This window comes from Daphnia pulex, chromosome 9, assembly GCF_021134715.1.
Source record: "Daphnia pulex isolate KAP4 chromosome 9, ASM2113471v1".
Taxonomy (NCBI): Eukaryota; Metazoa; Arthropoda; class Branchiopoda; order Diplostraca; family Daphniidae; genus Daphnia; species Daphnia pulex.
The window spans coordinates 6,329,665-6,337,461 of NC_060025.1; the positions used below are offsets into that span (position 1 = coordinate 6,329,665).

The 7,797-nt window shown below is 39.2% G+C and overlaps 1 long non-coding RNA gene across 1 annotated transcript; it reads right to left on the reverse strand.

The window, feature by feature from the left end:
• Positions 1-5,320: 5,320 nt before the first annotated feature.
• On the reverse strand, positions 5,321-6,115 carry LOC124201865. Its single transcript, XR_006877728.1, has 3 exons — positions 6,015-6,115; positions 5,779-5,924; positions 5,321-5,709 (listed from the first exon to the last, which is right to left on the reverse strand). It is a non-coding gene; the product is annotated as an uncharacterized LOC124201865 (long non-coding RNA).
• Between the last annotated feature and the right edge of the window lie 1,682 nt (positions 6,116-7,797).

Sequence of the window (7,797 nt, forward strand, 5' to 3'; positions counted from 1 at the left end):
CCAAAGGTTGTATTTTTGATTCTGTTAAATTTAATATCTTCTTTCCGTAGGAAAAAATACTTTCTAGTATTTAAAAAATAAAATTTTCTATTCGTTTAATCATAGTAAAGAAACCCTAATCTTTAATTTCTTTTTATTTATTTTTATTTTTAATCCGAAACCGTGTGTAGTGGGGCTCGTAGAGTATTTTAGCTATTATAAACACAACACAGTTTTACACAGAAAAGGTGTTTTTCAAAGAGTAACTTACACTGCAGCAGCGGCGGACCAACCCCAAAGACAGGGAGTTTTACAGGGGGTTTATATACGAGTAGTGAGGGTAAATCAATCACACTCGATTATAAAAGTTTATGCTTAGCTTCGTGTATAAACTGTTAACAATAATTAAGACGTAATTCCTAACAAGCTTTGTGCAAATACGCGTATTCGATTTAATCCTTCTTGTGGAGGCGATCTTGGCGCAGTGAAGCGTGAAATATTGTGTCTTCTTTTGTGTCCATTTGGTGGTGACATTCCTTTCTGATGCCGATGTCACCTGTTGTTGTTTGTCAAGCAACATATTAGCTTGAGTTAGCATGTTGATGTTCTTCTCTGCTCATTTCACGTGTTCTTTTATGACGTCAGCTGTGCTATGAATTCTAACATCAGCACTATTTTTAAGCGTCCAAGATCTCAGAAACTGACAGTGATCCCAACGTCATGAAAAACAATTGGCGTTCTAAGAAAATGTCAAACCGAATATGAAATTAGCGACTTGGATGGAATGCATTCCTAAAATGTCCAATACAACTGGCCAATTTTGATGAAAGCTTACCGAGATCCGGAAACTAACAGCGTTCTTTACCTGGGGGGAGGGGGGGGTCCCTACTTTCAAATTTTCTCTTTGGGCAGTGGACAAGGGACCTCCACTGCCAGAATAACTTATTCCTTCCCCAAATATTGCATTCAATTTTTTTTGTGGAGAAAATCTCTGTCCGTATGCCATCTTGCTATCCGAAGATTCTGGCGCTGAAAAATAGTGTAACACGGTAAATTGTCGTCCTTTATACGATTTACTGTACGTGGAAGTTCTCCTTGTTTATCTTTACTATTCGTAGATATTCTCCTTGTTTCCCCTTGATCTTAAAAGAGACAATATATCAACAGGATCCTTACGCTTGTCATGTTAGAGCGGCACAAACGTTCTGTTATAATGAGAAGAATATAAGGGGTAAGAAAAAGAGGGCTCAGAGCAGATAAAAAGGAGGAGTGAGAGTGAACGGACAGAGATTCTGTCGAGTTTAGAGTAGCCAAGATTTTACACTGTTCATGTGGATTGTCACTTAACTACCGACCGTTTTAGTGTAGACTTAGTTTAGTGATGACTAGTGCGGCATTGTCGAGTTAAGTCGGCAGTGGAAGTGTTTTCGAGAGTCTGCGCTTCTTCGAATAGTGCGAGCCAGCTTCAAAAAAATACATTTATTGAGACTGAAAACACCCTACGTGATTGCGCCCGTTTACAACGTGACAATAGTTTAAAATCTACCCGCACTTGTATCGACGAAATCTCCCAAAGTTATATAGTCGGCCTTGCCAAAACTGGTTCAAAAAATGAAGAATCCATCTTCCGTTCGGGGGGGGGGGGTTAAACCGGAAGTTTTCTTTTTGTATTGGAATTAACTGCTCCTGGAATCAAACTGCAAACACCGTAAAAAATTCTTTTTGCATACACCGACCACAAAATCTTTTTTAAGACCTTTAGATTTGCATTTCACTTTTTTATTTATTTTTATTTGGACAAAATACAAGATTGGTTGGAAACTATGCATTGTTTTGCATTTAATTAAAGTGGTTTTTACCACAGCTCCCGGAAGACTAGAAGAAGAAACCGCTTTGACACTTGATAAAGAACCCTCAGAAAAATATTTCCCCCCCCCCTCAGTTACAATGATGCACTGGAGGGTAAGAGAAGCTATTCAAGATGAGTATTCATCAAATATTCAGAATATCTTTTCAACTGTTATGCCGATTTTAGACAATCGAGCCACTACCAAATGCCGCTGGGTACTAAGTTTCAAACCACGATAAAAGGCAAGATTTGTAGCCAAAGGATACTCGCACTAGCTGTGAGGCATGGACTATTTGGATATGTACGCCATCGTCAACAAACAGAACTCCACCCGCTTAGTGTTGGCAATGGCAGCGACCAGAAGCCTGGTCAATGTGCAGCTTGAAAAAAAACCCCGCTTTCCATTACAGTGACCAAAAGGGGGAAATATAACTTGAGGAACCATAAGGTTACATCATCCTGGGAAAGGAAGAAGAAGCATATGCCGCCTTCATAAGGGTATTTATGGCCCCAAACAAGCATCCAGAGTCTGAAATCTTAAATTCGATGAATTTTTTATCAATTTTTAATTACAAATTTGCTACGACGACCAAGTACAGCGTGCTGTTTTTCATACCATATTGTATCTTCGAACAGTTCACCAGTTACAATATAATTTTTTTCATCTTTATAACTATCCTCGAGGTAAACCAAATTAATCTCTTATCCCTTTTCGGCCGTAGGGACTTCCGTGGCGAGATCCTCTGGATCTTTCTATTGCCTGTCGGGACAAAGCCCTATAGGGAATCCTGTCTTAATCATTGTTGACGTGACGTCTAGAAGTTAAAAACTTATATTGGCTCACGTCGACAAAGGCCGGTTATACAGTTCAAGTGCATGAAAATTCATGTTATACATTTTGGGAGCATTGCGAGAAAAAATCAGAACAGTGAGCTGATAGCAGAAATAGTTAGAAAGTCTAAAAAATTTTACTCGCAATAATGCAACATTAATAGAGTTGTTTTACTATATTCACACCCAGCAACATTTGAGGCTATATTTTCCTCGCTGTTGCTACTGCATTCGTGTTTTTTTGCTGGAACGGAAAGATTTCGATGACTCACAAAGTGACAAAACACGTGGGAGCTATATCTTCCTCGGCTATCAGCTCAACATGAGCTCGACATTGCAAAATATTTTCAGCTAATCGTTGGCTTTGTGTAGCTTTTACATCTCATCCAAAACATAAGAGTACCAATTGAAAAGACATCAAAATTTTTAAATCTCATCCTATAACCTATACAGACACAACTTATGAGAAGGTAATGTTCCAAATAATGAATCATTTTTCCACTCATTTTCAGAATCTCTTTTTCTTCAACATTCAAGATTAAGTGTGGCAGTTAAAGGGCAATGTGAGATTGAAACGAGCAAGTTTTTTGGAGCTAAATTAGCAACCAAACATTGGTTCATTACCTCAGTTGTATAATCCGCCGTTGTTGGTGCAAAGTCTAATGCTATAACAAGGACCTTTTGCATCCAACGCTAACATCATTCAGGTAAAATTATTTTTGATAATTTTTTTCAATAGATTCTTTTATAACTTTTCTTCTCTGCTTTGTTTAGGAACATCCTGGTGGAACTTTCCAACTGCATATCTGCTGGATGTTACCGTGAAACAGCAGCCCGTTCAAGCTATCGTCATTAAGCAGAAGAAACCACCACATCTTACTTCACTGAAGTTCCGAAATACTAGAAATCTTCAAGCAATGAAGGATATATGAAATTTTTTGTCCTTATATGCTCGTGTAAACAATCACTCTTCTTCCATCCCTGTACTCTCTCCATCCCTGTACTCTCTCAATCCCTGAATTCTACTCTCTCTGAAAAGCCCTGCATGGGGCATTTTGCAGTAGTTTCTTTACTCAATCAAACCAATCTACTCCATCCCTGTATTCTACTCTCTCTCAAAAGCCCTGCATGGGGCAGTTTGCATTAGTTTTTTCTACTCAATCCAACCACTCAACTCCATTCCCCATACTCTACTCTCTCTCAAAAGCCCTGCATGGGGCATTTTGCATCTGCCCTCCAAAACAATTTCCAAATATTTTTGCAACGTATTCTTCACACATCAATGTCATCAAAATCTAACAATCTTCCTTATTTTTTATTTTATTTCATTTCATGTTTGACATATGGCGACGACAACAACGACGTTGAGCTTCTTCACGAAAATGATCCTGTGACCCGACGTGACATTCGTGTGGAAGTCTACAAACATCAACATGTCATAACAACAATGCCCGAAGATTTTTTGTATTATTATATTTCTTTTGTTTTCATGATAGTTTTTTACTTCATATCTGTTTTGTTTCTATTTGTTATGTTTGATTTCTTTTCGATGTCATGTTTTATTTTTCGAGTTTTCTTTACTTACTTTTACTTTTAGATGTTGCTGAAAGTGGCGCTAGGAATCGCACGGGCTGTGAAGACGAAGGAAGGTAAGTTTGAGTAAGAGGAGGGCTTGTTTTTGTTATTTTTGTTTTTGTTTTTTGTTGGTCAAATTTTTCAACGAGGCGAGGGCGGGAAAATTGGGAGGACGAGGAAGATAGAAAGCTAAATCGGAACTGAGCGGATGAAGGCCAAGGACAGCTAGGGACAACGGAATGCAACAATTGGACGTGATATCTTTAGTTAATAAAAAAAAAGAAGAGCATGGGAAAAAGAGAAAAAAACACACGCACACAGAACACGCGCAATTGGACTTGAAAACATGAACTAAGAGAATGGAAGTACTAATAATGATAACAAGAAAGCCAAATTACATTTAAAATTGAATCTTCAACACTCTCGCGGGATAGGCCGACTCGTCCTCCATGTTTATCCAATTCTTAGCAAGTACCTTAATAGCACAGGAAACACATGGTATACCTAGGGAGATTTCAAACGACCATTGCTTGTTCTCGATCCATGCGTTGAACATGATCGTTTCTTCATAAAACAACTACTTAAATTTTTCTATTGGCTAATCATCCAATTCCATTTCAATTTTTCCATTCAAATGAATTCTTCGATAAGATAAGGTGTAACAGGATGAAGAAGCATTCTTTTTACCCCCTACTAGTTCAGTCGTTTCACCTTGGTACTTGGGTAAAGTTGCAGCTTGACTGGCATTTGTCGTGAAACTCGCGTTGACGTCATCGATTGGATCTCTTTTGGTAGTCGACGACCACGTGTTGAAAGCCGATAAATTTCCGTTGCTAGACGACGGCGACGTTGTGGCATTAAGCTCTGTGTCAGGAGTAAAAATGAAGGCATTTGAAATGGCATTGTTTTGTGATTTGACACGACTCCAACACCGACTGCGTTTATCTAATAGCCAAATATGACGAAAAGAAAAACCGAATTTTTCTTACTCTAGTTTTACTGTTTTTTTATGTAATTTTTGCATTATAAGGCTAGAAAATGATCTCGCGAAAGAAAAGAAGAGAGCGACAAATGGCAAAAGAAAGTTGTTGAAAGGAAAGAAAAATGCTAAAGAATGGTAACAAAAGAGGATCTAGAAGAGAAAGGGGATCGAGTTTGATGGTTACAGGTGGAGAAGAGATTGCGACAGAAATGATAGTGAAAGAGGCAGGTTAGTTAGTGCTTAGTGGTATAGAAAGATGCAGTTGGTGGAGTAGAGGTAGGTTCGGATGAGGAAGATTGATCCGACTGAGGAAGAAGGGGATGGTTGAGCTCCAGCAATCCAACTCTTTTTCACTGGTTCGCATAATAATACCGTGGCGTTCAACAATTGTAGACTTGCTCAAAAGATATGAGGAATCCAGTCAAGCCCACAGACTCGTCCGAATGAAAATGGAATTCCAGACTTGTTGCGCCAGGTTGTTACCGAGCGAACCCTGAAAATTAGAAATCAAGGACGTTATGGAATATTCCAATCAAAGATAAATGAAAGATAATTTGCATACAGGAGAACTCCATTTTCCCGCAGAGAAAACCACAGGAAGGCATGTGGAAGAAATCGGATCAAGCGCCACCAAACGGCGTGTCCATGGGCGACTGCAAATCGAACTTGATCGTCTTCATCCGCACTCCACACAAATTCGGATTCGTCCTGAAATACTCCGTAAGATCGTTGTATGACGACTGATGAAACCGGTGCCCAGACAATTGGAACCAACCAGTTAAGTAAAATTATCAATACCTGACAAATTGATAGACGCAGTCGAGGTTCTCCGGATAATTCTTCGGATGGTACGGGGTGTGATCGTTCCAAAAGGCTCCGATTCTTGCTTCGATTTTTAAAAAGAAAAATGTTTTTTGTTTTTCAGGAGATGACAAGACATCATCATTATCATCATCATCATCATCATCGTCATCGTGGATTGAGGTTTTGTGTTTTGTTTCAAATTCACATCCGATATCAGTTCCAAAGAATGCATCATCGTCGTCGATCTCGCGACAATGAACGATCCATAGTGGCTCAAAATTGGCTGTGACGAATGAAGCTGTTTCCGTTTCATTTGTAGCTTCGCTGTTGTCCACTCTTAACAAAAGAAAAGAAAACAAGTGATTAGTTAATAGGCGACAACGTTAAAATTCCACATTCAACTCACATGTAAAACATTGTGAGAACTTGAATGTCTTGTCCGGGATGTTTTGTTGCAAAATGTCGGTCGAATTCAGAGCGGATGTTACAGTGGACTGGACACAAGGAACATTTGAATTGACTTTTGACGCCATGATTTGATTCCACGTGTGCTTGCATGTCGGCTGTAGTGTACGCCACTTGTTTACTTTAACTGCAGTTCCATGACGCGCCGCTCATTCAGCATTCTGATTGGTGTTCTGCATACGTTTCACTTCGGCATCACTTTAGAATAGTTGTTGTGGAGTAAATCTTTTAGAACTTCCTATTATTAAAAAAGTAATGTTGATAATGAGAGAGAAAATATCTTCTGGACGAGGAACTTGCCTTTAACAAAACACTGTCAGTCATAAATTTAATGTGGGTATTATCCTTGACGTTGCCTTCAAATTGAATTTGATAACCAACTTGACCATCATGCAAATTCATCTCCTCGGCCACATGATTTGCCATGGATGTTGCAGCCACCCTCCCGGGTTCTGTGACACCAATGATTTTCCCTTTGGTCGCATATCCAGCTTCATAGAGAAATTGAGGAACCTACGCAATTGCCTGTTATTAGTATAAAGCAATCACTAAATATATATGATAATATATATTTATTAATTCCAGACCTGGCTCACCCACAAAGGAATACAGCATGAGACCAGCCCACCACACACGCCACAACAGGACTGTGTGTCAGAGAGGGGTATACGGACAGTAGCAGAATAATCCCGCAGCTGCCTCGAATACTGCCAAACACCGTTGGAACCATGATGGAAAGCAGTTGCCACTTGAACGACCAACTTCATCAAAGAGAGCCGCCTACCAATCAGCCTATGGGGGGAAGCAGCCAAATCCATCGTTTACTATTAACAGGAGGCTTGGGTAAGACTTTAATTACTCCATTATCAACCTGCACACGTGATGCAGCGCCAAAACGACGCTTGGCTCCACAACCAGATTTGGCAACCTGCTCGTCACCTGACGATTCTACTTCACATTCCGTTTGGTCTTCTTGAAAATATAAATTTACATAAATGTTATTTGAAATAAACCAAATAAAATATACAGCAAACTTCAGACTTAACCGTCTTTTTTAATTCTAATTCTTCTTGCCTCTTTCTTTCTTCTTCGATCCTCTTTCTCTGTTCTTCCATGTTGAGGAAATATTGATACGCCTCAGCATTAAGATCAGCTTTGTATTGGGCATCTGAAAGAAATGAACACACGTGCGTAACACGCCAAGGGAACAATTGAATCACTACAAAGATAGTCAGAAAATTATAATTACTTTACCATTTTCATATTTAGTTTTTATCTCCTCCGTCACACGAAGGTATACGATGCCACAACA